This window comes from Hordeum vulgare, chromosome 2H, assembly GCF_904849725.1.
Source record: "Hordeum vulgare subsp. vulgare chromosome 2H, MorexV3_pseudomolecules_assembly, whole genome shotgun sequence".
Taxonomy (NCBI): Eukaryota; Viridiplantae; Streptophyta; class Magnoliopsida; order Poales; family Poaceae; genus Hordeum; species Hordeum vulgare.
The window spans coordinates 359,818,324-359,833,395 of record NC_058519.1 but is presented as its reverse complement, the minus strand read 5'-3'; positions in this window follow the sequence as shown (position 1 = coordinate 359,833,395).

Sequence of the window (15,072 nt, the reverse complement as noted above, 5' to 3'; positions counted from 1 at the left end):
CCAAATTCGAGAACCATCTGTCGAATTTAAAAAAAACAAAAATACTACCCGGTCAGCCTCTGGTGGGCCGAACGGGGACCTGTCGGCCGACGGGAGGCCGAAGAGGGCCGGTGGGCCCCCGGGTGACCGAAGAGAGGGTGTCGGCCCTAGGCTGGCCGAAGAGCACCCGTCGGCCTCCAGGAGGCCGAAGAGCCCCTGGATATTGATCTTGTTCTTCACAACAGTGAGGGTAACCTATACCCTCTTCTGTTTAGACATGGTTGGATGAGCAGTAAATTCCATGGTTCTTCGTGGGAGGAACTTGTGAATGATTATGGTCTCCGTCATCGTGACATGATGGCTGTTACGCTTGAGCACTATGGAATTATGATTGGTGTTGATTTTCATCGGGGTGGTGTTATGTTGTTCCATTTACCCTATGTTGGTAAGTTATTTGTTGAACTGAATTTCAGTTTTATTTCAGCTTATACATTTTGCTGTTCTGCTCAGTTTGTGAAATTAATTTTTTGTAGCTCTTGAGGATCTGAGTGAAACTCAGAGGGAACTTGTTGACATTTGTTTTATAGTCGTGGTGTCACTCTGGATTATCATCAAATGTATGTCATGTCGCGATAGCTCTTTGATGACAACTACATAGTGTGTACTCCTTTTGTTCATAGGATGGATTCCACGAATGTTATTTCTCAACATATGGTGAGCTTTGGTTTCGGGTATTTTTTATTTATTTGTTCTTTGTTCTAGCATACTATTTTAAATTTGTAAGCTGAATATCATGTAACTTGATGTTTTTGTGAGGTTATTCCTAGCATGGTTGTGAGGAGTTTGAAGGAATTTGTGTTAATTCCTAGGACTGGTTCTTTAACTCTTGAAATTACTTTGGATTCTGAAGATGATGATAAATCCGTGAGCATTCATTATTCCTACTTTATTGGCTTGGGTGATAGAATGGTGTTGAAGAAGGAAGGTTTCGGTAATTTTCTTCTGGCATCATCTATTGAAGTCAACAATTTGGTGCTCATAACTTTCAAAGAGCGTGAACTTGAGCTAGCTGTTGTTTTCAGCCATCTGCCATAGTGATCATACTGTCTCGCCCTACTATCCCCCCATTCACGGTGGAGTAAACCATCCATTTTTATGGATAGACGAGAGAGAGGACGAAGACGATATCTTCATGTCGGGTACCAAGGGCAAGAGTACCTCATCATCGAAGGGCAAGAGATCTGCATCGACTGAGGATGACGATGATGCCTTCATGTAGTTTAGTCCTGCCTTTTTAATTAGTCTGTTTAATTAAGTTGTAACGTTTAATTCAGTTGTACTGTTTAATTCAGTTGGATGCATTTAGTTTGCAGTACAACTGTCATCCCAATAAACCAATTTACCACTGAAATAGAACATAAATATGTCTCATACATGAATATGTCCCATACATAAAGTAGACATATGTCTCATACATAATTAGATAGTCATGTCTCATACATAGATAACTATATCACTCCTGGCGACGGTGACGAATCTTGGGCTTCCTCGGACGAGGACCGGAAGGTGATAAGCGTGAGCCGATGGACGAGGCTCACGAGGACCACGACCATAGACAACCTCGTCCGTGAGTGTCTGTGTCTCCTGTGTCGATGGTGGTGGTGGAGTGACAAGAACTGTCTCCAAGAAATCATAGGTGTTTGCACCTCGGTCATCGTCGTCGCCGTCGCCGGGTAAGTACGAAGCAGGACCAGTAAACACAGGTGACTGGACTGAAAGCCATGAACGGTTGCGACTGGATGCCGACGGCGGTAAGTAAAACGTGTAAAATTGATTTACGAGCCTACAATTTTTAAAAGAATGTGCAAAGTAGTGTTACCTATGTCCATCTGATTAAGCCAAGAAAAGCCCCTGGGTTGTGAACGAGGTGGCTGCTGGTAGAAATAGCTCCCTGGTTGTGAAGGAGGTGTCTGCTACCAGGGTTGTGAAGGAGGTGTCTACTGCCAGGACGAGCTCTTTGGGTGTGAAGTAGGTGTCTGCTGCCAAGAGGAGCTCCCTGGTTGTGAAGGAGGTGTCTGCTGCCAGGAGGAGCTCCCTGGTTGTGAAGGAGGTGTCTGCTTCCAGGAGGAGGTCCCTGGGTGTGAACGGTGCCAAGAGGTTCGAGGTTCTGAATGCTGCAGAGAAGGGCGTGGCGGACGATGCGCTGCATGAGTGTTAGCAACATCCGAAGATCGTCTACATGTCACAGCTGCGTAAATCCCACGCAGCTTCCCTTGAAGACCCTTCAACCATGTGACTTGCTCTCGCGGTGTGTATTTTCTCGTCTCTCAAAGCGTTGCACTAAAGCGGAAACCTCATCTAGCGCCTCAGATGTCAATTCACCCTATGAACAAGGACTTAACTAATTGTATATGTTCAGGTTAAGGGAAAACTTAACATGTGAGAACCATATCACATACCGCATGGTGTCTGGTTCAAACAACTGAGGCAGTTGGGAATAGATCGCTGGTGAGAGGGGCTTCGATATGATCAGGAGCTGATGATGGAACCAAGTAGACCCTCGTGCTCTGCCGTAACGTTGCAGATACAACCCAGACTTGTCCCAGTCAAAGGCCCGAACTTCATCCCAGATACTTGTCGGCGCAGTAGTCCATTCGTTGACGTAAGGGCTAATGTCGCGAAGCCAAGAAGCCTGGGACTTGTTACCTCCTACACGGCCGTACCTGAGATTGAAATGCACGCTGCATGATTAGTTATATGCCGAATGCAGACATGAGAACTGAAGTAGTATTACTTACTTGTGCATGTTATCTGGTAAGTGTGGAATAACAGGAATGTTAGGCTCTTGGCATAGACCGAACTGTCTCATCACCCTATGAAGAGCCATCTCCTCAACCGTCACGTCGAACACCAACTTGGCCCTGGTCATCCAATAATGTCGATCTCTAGTGCACAATCCAGAAATCCCAACTGGACACCTTTCTGAACTAGCATGATCGGAGTATGGCTCCCATAAAACTTGACCCTCGTGCAAACTATCAAACTGCACCGTGAAGGAGGGGTAGCAGCCCCTCACCTGGCTATGCGCAAACTGTCTCTGTGCATGACAACAAACATTACTAAATACTATTGAATAGCGAGAAATAAACATTAGTAATTCATATTGTTACTAGTTATGAAAATACCTCTCTCTGCGCCCAAACAAATCCCATAGTTGGCAAGTCGTCGATAGAAGGAACGTAAGTCCCAACCATGTCCTCATAACCAAAAGGTTTTTCAACGTTGACATAGGGTCGACCAATAGCGAATCTCTCATATGACCAGAGCTGCAACAATAGTGGACATCCAACAAGAGCAGATTTTCTAGACTTCAACTCGCAAACTTTGCACATGCCTCTATACGTATCCGCTAACACGGCATAACCAAAACTCCTCTACACAATGTTCTCCGGGCAACGTGCGTCAGCTATCTCTCGTGCAATACCGATGAGTCGTGCATCGACAGTGGTCATGTGGTTCTCCGTGAACATCGTCTTGCCGAACAACCACAGAATATATGCCTCTAGGGTTCGGTCAATCAGTGCCTCTGACAACTCAATGTTGGGATATCCTAAGGAGACAATATGAAACTGGATCAACCACCTAAAAAGAGGCTCGTGGCGATCGGTGTCTAGCACCGTAGTAGTTGGCACCACAGCCAGAAAACGAGCCTACATCGATGCTAGGCAACCAGTTTCTGCCTCTAAAGGACCCATGGCAGCACCGGCCAGAGGTAATCCCAACAAGTAAGACACATCCTGTAAAGTTGGCGCCATCTCTCCCCACGAAAAGTGAAATGTATGTGTCTCTGGTCTCCATCTATCTACTAAGCAGGTAAGGAGTGACCTATCGTAAGAGAAATGTTTAACTCGCCTCTTGTGAAACTCCATTGGTTCACCTGCCTCATCTAATTCGGGATGATGAACCCACTCATCCAATGTACCCTCAACCAGACGTGCCAAGGGTAAAATTCCAGCCCAACTTAACCTACAAAATAAATACAATGTAACATACAGTTAGCGGCTATCAAAAGGATGTCAAACATGCTAAGTCATTATACCGACACATACCTATCAACCCATGAAGGGTGTATCATCCAGTTCGACTTTGGGGTGCGAGTGATCAACACGTCTAAGTTCGTGCCACATTCCATAAGTGTGCCTCGGTGCCATCTATCGATATTACCATTAAGAAACAGATACGAAGCCATATCTACAATTACAACATTTTCACCTGTCAGACATTGCCAGCTTCTCATTATTCGCAACAAACAAATTTATACTAAAATAAACCTACGTACACTAAATAAACCTACACAAAAAAGAACCTACACTAAAATAAACCTACACTAAATAAACCTATACTAAAATAATCCTACACTAAAATAAACCTACGTACACTAAATAAACATACAATAAAAATGACTACACTAAGTAAACTAAATAAACTTACATTACCAACACGTACACTAAAATGATTACACTACATAAATTAATTTTAGGTACAATAAAAAAATAACCTAAACTATAAAATATCGGTATACCTTCGACGCATGTGTCCCCTTCTTCTTCATCTCCACCTTCTTCTTCCTCTCCACCACACCACCTCCTCAGCATCCATACCTCCACCACCCCACCATGGCTCCTCCAAACGAACAAAATACTACCCCATGACACAAAATAAGACCTTAGGCCGGTAGAGATGGGTATGAACTATTGATTCACCGGATTGAATAGCAAAATGGGTGGAGGATGGAGGAGATCGAAGGGGGGACAAATTCGGTTTTGAAAACGAGAGAGAGAGGGGGGGATGAGCTAGAAGAGGAAGAAGGGGCTCATCGGCCTTATCCAGGGGCTCGTCGGCCTCCTGGAGGCCGACGGGTGCTCTTCCTCCAGCCTCAAGCCGACGGCCAGCACTTCGGCCTCCCGTGGGCCGACCGGACCTCTTTGGCTTCCCATGGGCCGACATGCCTCTCTTTGGCCTCCCACCGGCCGACCGGGTGGTATTTTGTTTTGTTTTCAAATTGGACAGATGGTTTTTGAATTTGGTACAAATTTAGAAGTACTTTTGAAAAAAAAATCCTCTTTTTGTGTTTGTTTTCAGCGATCTACGGGGGAGAATTGAAAGAGTCAGGGTGAGCATTTTTTCAAGCATTTTCCATTCGCCACTCTCTATACTTAGTCTTGTTTTCTTTATCCAAAAAAAGGTTTTATATTTTTTTCTTCTTTTCTTTTCTTTTTGTCGTAAAATCATAAACTTTTAGGTGTCATCATCATATTCTAAATTTACAACATTTAAAAATGATGTCTCATCTAAGTTTATCGTTGTTTGGTTATTTTTTAGTAATTTTCATACAAGCGCTTTATCGTTCGCTTCACTTGTCATCGTTTTTTATTGCGTATCATGTTGTTGGCCTAGGCCTGTTTGGCTCTTCTTTTGCCGGACCATTATCATAACCCAGAGGTAACCTATACCCAATGTTATTTCTAGACTACGACGTTGAATTGGAATAAACAAGAAAAAAGAAGGTCTATCATCGTCGGGGTCATGCTGTAAGTCTACCTTCGAGGGTGCGACCAATTTCTCTCTTTTTTTTCTCGGTTGCAAGTCCATCCTTGACGCACAATTTGGGGCTCGACCTATTTTATCCCGGTTGCAAGTCCATCCTTAACTCGCAACGGGTCAAATTTTTTTATCCAGTTGCAATCCCACCCTCGACTCGCAACTAGGCCCCAACTTGTTTTGTCTCTCAGTTGCAAGTTCATCGTCGATTTGCAAGTGGGAATCAAACTTTCTTTGTCCTATTTGCAAGTCCACCATCGAGTCGCAACTCAGGTCAAAACTTTTCTGACCCAGTTTCAAGTTCACCCACGACTCACAACTCGGGCCTAATCTTTTGAGTCCCAATTGCAAGTCCACTCTTGACTCGCAACCGAGGTCCACCTTTCTTTGTCCCAGTTGCAAGTTCGCCATCGACTCACAACTCGGGAAACCTTTTTTTTATCCTAGTCGATAGTCCAACCTTGACTAACAACTCGGGCCAACCTTCTTTGTCCCAATTGCAAGTTCACCATGGACTCGCAATTGGCCTGACCTTTTTTGCAGTTCAAAGTCTACACTTGACTTGCAACTAGGGGTCGTTTTTTTGTTGTAGTTGCAATTGTACCCTCGACTCGTAACTGTGGCCCACATTTTTTTATCCTACTTGAAATTCCACATTAGAATCGCAACTCGGGTCCCGCTTTCTTTTGTGCAAGTTGCAAGTCCACCCTTGACTCGCAACTAGGGGCCTACATTTTTGTCCCGGTTGCAAGTCCATACTTGACTCATAACTAGGGCCGACCTTTTTGTCCCAGTTGCAAGTCCACCCTCGACTCGCAATTGGAGTCCACATTTTCTTGTCCTAGTTGTAGTCCCACCCTCCACTCGCAATCGGGGACCACCTTTTTTTGTCCCAGTTGTAAGTCTACCCTCAAGTCACTGTTGGGGAACGTTGCATGGGAAACAAAGATTTTCCTACGCACACGAAGACCTATCATGGTGATGATCATCTACGAGAGGGAGATCGGATCTACATACCCTTGTAGATCGCTAAGCGGGAAGCGTTAAGAAATGTGGTTAATGTAGTGGAACATCTTCGCGATTCAAATCACCGTCGTCCCATGATCTGTCCCGATCTAGTACCGAATGGACGACTCCTCCGCGTTCAGCACACGTACAGCTCGATGACGATCTCCGCCTTCTTGATCCAGCAAGAGAGACGGGGAAGTAGATGAGTTCTCCGGCAGTGTGACGGCGCGCCGGTGGTGGTGGTGATCTATTCTTTCAAGGCTTCGCCTAAGCACCGCAGAAATCCGATCTAGAGGAAGAACTACGAACTAGAGGAGAGGGTTGCACGTGGCTGAAATTGTGTCTCAAAAACCATAAAACATCTAGTATATATAGGAGGGAGGAGGCAGCCTTGCCCACCAAAGGAAACCCCTTGGCGTCGTCCGAACCAAAGGAGGGAGGAGTCCTCCTCCAATCCTACTTGGATTAGGACTCCTTCCCAAATTGTCCACCTCTTTTGGATTTTCCACCTTTTTCACATGGGCTTTCTTTGGTTCACTAGATATCCCACTAAGAGCTACTGCGCCACTACCAAGTCCACTTGGCCCTCTTGGGTAGTGGTGGGCCTACCTGGTGGGCCCTCGGTACCCATTCGTCACTCCCGATATACTGTCGGCAATGCCCGAAATTCTTCCGGAATCCAAATATCAACTTCCTATATATCAATCTTCATTTCTGGACCATTCTGGAACTCGTCGTGACGTCCGAGATCTCATCTGGGACTCTGAAAAAAACTTCGGTCACTAGCACCGATAACTCAACTATACCGAAACGTCACTAAACCTTAAGTGTGCAGACCCTGTGGGTTCGAGAACTATGCAAACATAATCTGAGACACTCCCTGGTCAATATCCAATAACGGGACCTGGATATCCATATTGGATCCTACATATTCTACGAAGATCTTATCTGTTGAACCTATATGTCAAGGATTCATATAATCCTGTATAACATTCCTTTTGAACTTCGGTATGTTACTTGCCAGAGATTCGATCCTCGATATCTCCATACCTATTTCAATCTCGTTACCGACAAGTTTATTTACTCGTTCCGTAATACAAGATCCCGTGACTAAGTCTTTAGTCACATTGCTTGCAAGGCTTATATGTGATGTTGTATTACCAAGTGGGCCCCGAGATACCTCTCCGTCACACGAGTGACAAATCCCAGTCTTGATCCATGCTAACTCAGCAGACACCTTCGGAGATGCCTGTAGAGTACCTTTAAAGTCACCCAGTAACGTCGCAACGTTTGATACACACAAGGCATTCCTCCGGTGTTAGTGAGTTACATGATCTCGTGGTCATAGGAATGAATACTTGACATGCAGTAAACAATAGCAACAAAATGACACGGATCATATGCTACGTTCGTAGTTTGGGTCTTGTCCATCACATCATTCTCTTAATTATGTGATCCCGTCATCAAGTGACAACACTTGTCTATGGCCAGGAAACATTAACCATCCTTGGTCAACAGGCTAGTCAACTAGAGACTCACTAGGGACATAGTTTTCTCTATATATCCACACATGCATTTATGTTTCCATTCAATACAATTATAGCATGGATAATAAACGATTATCTTGAAACAGGAAATATAATAATAACTATTTTATTATTGCCTCTAGGGAATATTTCCAATAGTATCCTACTTGCACTAGAGTCAGTAACCTAGTCTCACATCTTCATGTGATTTACAATGTAATGAATCTAACACTCATATAGTTCTGGTGTTGTTCATGCTTCGCTCATGATAGAGGTTTAGTCAACGGATCTGCAACATTCAGATCCGTGTGCACTTTACAAATATTTATGTCTTCCTCCTTGATGTAATCACGGATGGCTTTGAAGCGTCGCTTTATGTGTCTGGCCCTCTTGTGAAACCTTGGTTCCTTGGCTAGAGCAATGGCACCAGTGTTGTCACAGAACAGATTGATCGGATCTAGTGCACTTGGCACTAGTCCAAGATCTGACATGAACTGCTTCATCCACACACCCTCCTTGGCCGCCTCTGAGGAAGCTATGTACTTCGCTTCGCATGTAGAATCAGCTACGACGCTTTGCTTGGAACTGCACCAACTTACCGCACCCCCATTAAGAACAAATACGTATCCGGTTTGTGACTTAGAGTCATCCGGATCGGTGCCAAGGCTTGCGTCAACGGAACCCTTCACGACGAGCTCTTTGTCACCCCCATAAACGAGAAACATTTCCTTAGTACTTTTCAAGTACTCCAGAATATTCTTGACCGCCGCCCAGTGTTCCACTCCTGGATCACTTTGAAACCTGCCTGCCATACTTACGGCCAAGCTAACATCCGGTCTTGTGCACAACATTGCATACATGATAGACCCTATGGATGAAGCATAGGGGATGACACTCATCTTTTCTCTATCTTCTGCAGTTACTGGACATTGAGTCTTACTCAACTTTATACCTTGTAACATAGGCAAGAACCCCTTCTTGGATTGTTAAATTTTGAACTTCTTCAAAAATTTATCAAGGTATGTGCTTTGTTAAAGAGCTATCAGGCACCTCGATCTATCTCTATAGATCTTTATGCCCAATATGTAAGCAGCTTCTCCTAGGTCTTTCATTGAAAAACTTTTATTCAAGTAATATGTCATCCACATATAATATTAGAAATGCTATAGAGCTCCCACTCACTTTCTTGGAAATACAAGCTTCTCCAAAAACTTGTATAAACCCAAACACCTCGATCACCTCATCAAAGCGCTGATTCCAACTCCGAGATGGTTGCACCAGTCCATAAATGGATCGCTGGAGCTTGCACACCTTGTCAACATTCTCTGGATCGACAAAACCTTCGGGTTGTATCGTATACAACTCTTCCTTAAGAAACCCATTAAGGAACGCCGTTTTGACATCCATCTGCCAGATTTCATAATCGAAAAATGCAGGTGTTGCTAACATGATTCAGACGGACTTTAAGCATTTCTATGGGTGAGAAGTCTCATCGTAGTCAAGTCCTTGAACTTGTGAACACCTTTTGCCACAAGTCGAGCTTTATAAATGGTCATATTACCGTATGCGTCCGTCTTCTTCTTAAAGATCCATTTGTTCTGAATATCCTTGCGACTTTCAGGTAATACTTCCAAAGTCCACACTTTGTTTTCATACATAGATCCTATCTCGGATTTCATGGCTTCTAACCATTTGTTGGAATCTGGGCCCACCATTGCTTCTCCATAACTCGTAGGCTCATTCTTATCTAGCAACATGACAGACAAGACGGTATTCCAGTACCACTCGGGAGCAGTACGTGCTCTTGTCGACCTGCGAGATCCGACAGTAACTTGATCTGAAGCTTCATGATCATCATCATTAGCTTCCTCTTCAACTGGTGTTGCCTCGACACAAAATTCTTTCTGCCCTGCGCCACCATCTTGTTGAAGCAGAGGTTTTGTAACCTCATCAAGTTCTATCTTCCTCCCACTCAATTCTTTCGAGAGAAACTCTTTCTCAAGAAATGCTCCGTTCTTAGCGACAAAGACTTTTCCCTCGGATCTGAGATAGAAGGTATACCCAACTGTCTCTTTTGGGTAACCTATGAAGACACACTTTTCCGCTTTGGGTTCCAGCTTTTCAGGCTGAAGCTTTTTGACATAAACATTGCATCCCCAAACTTTAAGAAACGACAATTTTGGCTTCTTGCCATACCATAGCTCATATGGTGTCGTCTCAACGGATTTTGATGGTGCCCTATTTAAAGTGAATGCAACTATCTCTAATGCATAGCCCCAAAACGATAATGGCAAATCGGTAAGAGACATCATAGATCGCACCATATCTAACAAAGTACGATTACGACGTTCGGACACACCATTACGCTGTGGTGTTCCAGGCAGTGTCAAACTCATAACTCAGATACTCTCCTCCTCGATCAGATCGTAGGAACTTGATCTTCTTGCTACGATGATTTTCAACTTCACTCTGAAATTGCTTAAACTTTTCAAACATTTCAGACTTGTGTTTCATCAAGTAGATATAGCCATACCTACTCAAATCGTCAGTGGAGGTGAGAAAATAATGATATCTATCACGTGCCTCTATGCTCATTGGTCCGCACACATCAGTATGTATAATCTCCAATAAGTCACTTGCACGCTCCATTGTTCCAAAGAATGGAGTCTTAGTCATCTTTCCCAAGAGGCATGGTTCGCATGTGTCAAGTGATTCAAAATCAAGTGACTCCGAAAGTCCATCAGCATGGAGTTTTTTCATGCGCTTAACACCAATTTGACCTAAGCGGCAGTGCCACGAGAAAGTGGCATTATCATTGTTAACTCTACATATTTTGGTCTCAATGTTATGGATGTGAGTACACTAGTAGAAAATGGGTCTTTCGGTCGAAGCCCAAAACCATATTAGCCCCGGTCCAAACTAAAACCGGGACCAATGCCAGGCATTGGTCCCAGTTCGAGCTGCGAGGCCCTAGCGGGGCAATAGCCCCGGTTCGGTTCGATGCATTAGCCCCGGTTCGCGCCAAAAACCGGGACTAAAGATCCAGCGACTAACACGTGGTGTTCCGCGGTGGTGGCAACCGTTCCTATCCCCCTTTAGTCCCGGTTGGTGGCTCAACCCGGGACTAAAGGCCTGACATGTGTCCTGCCGTAGTGGTGGCAACCGTTGGTATCCCTCTTTAGACCTGGTTGGTGGCTCAACCCGGGACTAAAGGCCCAAACGGTTTGCATCCCGCTTCCCAAAACCACAACCGAAGCAGAGTCTTTGTCGCGTCGCCATTTCTCTGTTCTTCTTCCTTTCTCGCTCTCGCTCTGTTCTTTCCCTCTCTTCTTCCACCATGCCAACTCGCTTTGGAGAGGTGCTCGCACATGGCAAGACCAAGCTCGATGTCGTGTACACGAACGAGAACAGGGAGGTGCCACATTTTCTTAGATAGTTGAAGGAACGATGGCTTGACGCTGCAGTGGATCATGAGAAGTTCTTGGGGCTTGATCTAGAGTAGACGGCCGATCAACGCAGTGTTGCCATCATCCAACTATGTTTCAAACACCATGTCTTGATCTTCCAATGGGCGAGGTAAGTTTTGAGGCTTTCTTTGATCCAAGGTAATGACATTATAAGTTTATTTGTTTCAATCATAGTTGGTTCCCTTCAAATAGTTGTAGTGAAACAATTTTGATTAACACAGTCTGATTGGAATAGTGTTCCATAATCCGAAAAATCTTATTAGAATCAACTAGTGTTTAATATGTTCCATTGGAATCATAGTTGGTTCACTTCAAATAGTTGTAGTGAAACAATTTTGATTAGTTGAAGGGAACACAATCTGATTGGAATAGTGTTCCACAATCTTAAAAATCTGATTGGTTCAATATGTTCCATTGAAAACATAGTTGTAGTGATACAATTTTATGCGGCGTTCTTTGATCCAAGGTTATGAAAATTGCATATAGCTAGTGATCTCTCTAGGTTCCATTGGATAGCAATATGATATGTCATACTCATGAAAATTGCATATAGCTAGTGATCTCTCTAGGTTCCATTGGATAGCTATAGTGATCTCTCTAGGTTCCATTGGATAGCAATATGCAATATGTCTAGCTTATTGAATATTTGCAAAACCGTGGGAGAATATATATATATATATGTCATAGTTAATTTACGGTTTCTTGATCAATTCATAGGATATGAAAATTGCATAGGATAGCAATATGTTCCATTTGAATCCTAAAGATAATTTTCTCTTTAGTTGTAGTGAAACATGTTTCCTTATTGCAGTAGTATGTAACATTTGTTCCATTTTAATTTGTTTCTGTTGCAGTAGTGACAAGCATTGTCCAGAACTCATGGACTTCCTTCGCGGCGGCATCACTTTTGCTACCATTGACATAACGAACGACAAGCTGAATATGAGGTACAGCTTCGGTATTGAGATACCAACTGGTTGCCTCATTGATCGCCAAACGGTCTTCACGCTTCGACATGTCAGGACTTCGATGGCTCATATGGCAGTTGCCTTGATCGACGAGGAGTATGGTAATATGAAGACCAATTTTCCAAAGTCTCAGCACAAACTTTGGGAGAAGGCCCCACTTGATCGTATCAACATTGAGTATGCAGCAAAAGATGGATACGTTTCATACGAGTTGTACCGCAAGATTCGAGTCGTCAACTATGGCCAGCGTCACCTCGAGGAAGGTGGACATTCTGATTCAGACGATTCAGACGAGTAGTGTTCTCAACGTCGAACACTTGTATATATATATCTATGGTAGCTATTATTATGTACTGTCTGGACTAGTATCATGTACTGCTTGGACAAATTTATATATGTCTAGTTTCTGTTTGTGCCATTATAGTTTCCAAATTTGAATGGTTTAGCCCTTTCTAACTTTATTTGCTACTTTTGAATGGTTTAGCCCTTTCTAACTTCATGGTATCATGCATTTCGACCACATCTATATACAAAAAGTCTTCAGTTCAAATAAGTTCAAAAAATGAAATCCCTTTTGTAACAGGTCTGTTTTTGATTAAAACAGCCATTTAAAAATGAAAGACCATTAGTCCCACGTGGCGAGCAGCGGAACCACGTGGCGTGCAGCGGAACCATGTGGCGTGCCGCGGAACCACTTTTGTTGTGGGGGTCGCTTTTCCTTCTTCTCCTTGTGCTAGATATTTGTTATGCATTAGGGAAAGAAGGAATAGCGACCATCATCGACAGTCGAAAAATCAGATGAGGGAGTGTCCACCATACATGAGAGAAGAAGAATGTCGACTGTTGTTGTGGGGGTCGCTTCTCCTTCTTCTCTTTGTGCTAGATATTAGTTATGCACTAGGGGAAGAAGGAGTAGCGACCATCATCGTCGGTCGAAAAATCAGGTGAGAGAGTGTCCACCATATATGAGAGAAGAAGAATGTCGACTGTTGTTGTGGGGGTCGTTTCTCCTTCTTCTCCTTGTGCTAGATATTTGTTATGCACTAGGGGAAGTAGGAGTAGCGACCATCATCGACGGTTGAAAAATCAGGTGAGCTAGTGTCCACCATATATGAGAGAAGAAGAATGTCGTCTCTTGTTGTGGGGGCCGCTTCTCCTTCTTCTCCTTGTGCTAGATATTTGTTATGTGCCTTTGAATGGTGCATTTTGAACACACAAAAAGTATGGAGTTTGAATAAGTTCAAAAAAATGAAATCCCTTTGTAACGGATGAGTTCTCGTTTGAAACTCTGATACTTCGAGAGAGATTGTCCGTTTTGTACACGAAGTGCATCTAGTTTTTGCCGTAACCCTCTCAACTTTCTCGCACATGCTATGTGGGTGAAATTATGATACCATACCAACTTGGAACCTTTTCAGAGTTCATTTCAAATGCTTTTCAATTCCATGGTCTTATAGCTCAAAATAATCAGTAAATGCATGAAAAATAACAAATGAAGTCAGAAAGGGTTGTAAATTGATGATGTGCCTTTGAATGGTGCATTTTGAACACAGAAAAACTATGTAGTTCAAATAAGTTAAAAAAATGAAATCCCTTTGTAACAGACGAGTTTCCGTATGAAACCCTGATATTTCGAGAGAGATTGTCCGTTTTGTACACGAAGTGCATCCAGTTTTTGCCATGACCCTCTCAACTTTCTCGCACATGCTATGTGGGTGAAATGATGATACCATGCCAACTTGGAACCTTTTCAGAGTTCATTTCAAATGCTTTTCAATTTCATGGTCTTATAGCTCAAAATAATCAGTAAATGCATGTAAAATAACAAATGAAGTCAGAAAGGGTTGTAAATTGATGATGTGGCTTTGAATGGTGCATTTTGAACACAGAAAAACTATGGAGTTCAAATAAGTTCAAAAAAATGAAATCCCTTTGTAACACACGAGTTTCCTGATGAAACCCTGATACTTCGAGAGAGATTGTCCATTTTGTACACGAAGTGCATCCAGTTTTTGCCGTAACCCTCTCAACTTTCTCGCACATGCTATATAGATGAAATGATGATACCATGCCAACTTGGAACCTTTTCAGAGTTCATTTCAAATGCTTTTCAATTTCATGGTCTTATAGCTCAAAATAATCAGTAAATGCATGAAAAATAACAAATGAAGTCAGAAAGGGTTGTAAATTGATGATGTGCCTTTGAATGGTGCATTTTGAACCCAGAAAAACTATGGAGTTCAAATAAGTTCAAAAAAATGAAATCCCTTTGTAAGAGACGAGTTTCCGTATGAAACCCTGATACTTCCAAAGAGATTGTCCATTTTGTACACGAAGTGCATCCAATTTTTGCCGTAACCCTCTCAACTTTCTCGCACATGCTATGTGGGTGAAATGATGATACCATGCCAACTTGGAACCTTTTAAGAGTTCATTTCAAATGCTTTTCAATTTCATGGTCTTATAGCTCAAAATAATCAGTAAATGCATGAAAAATAACAAATGAAGTCAGAAAGGGTTGTA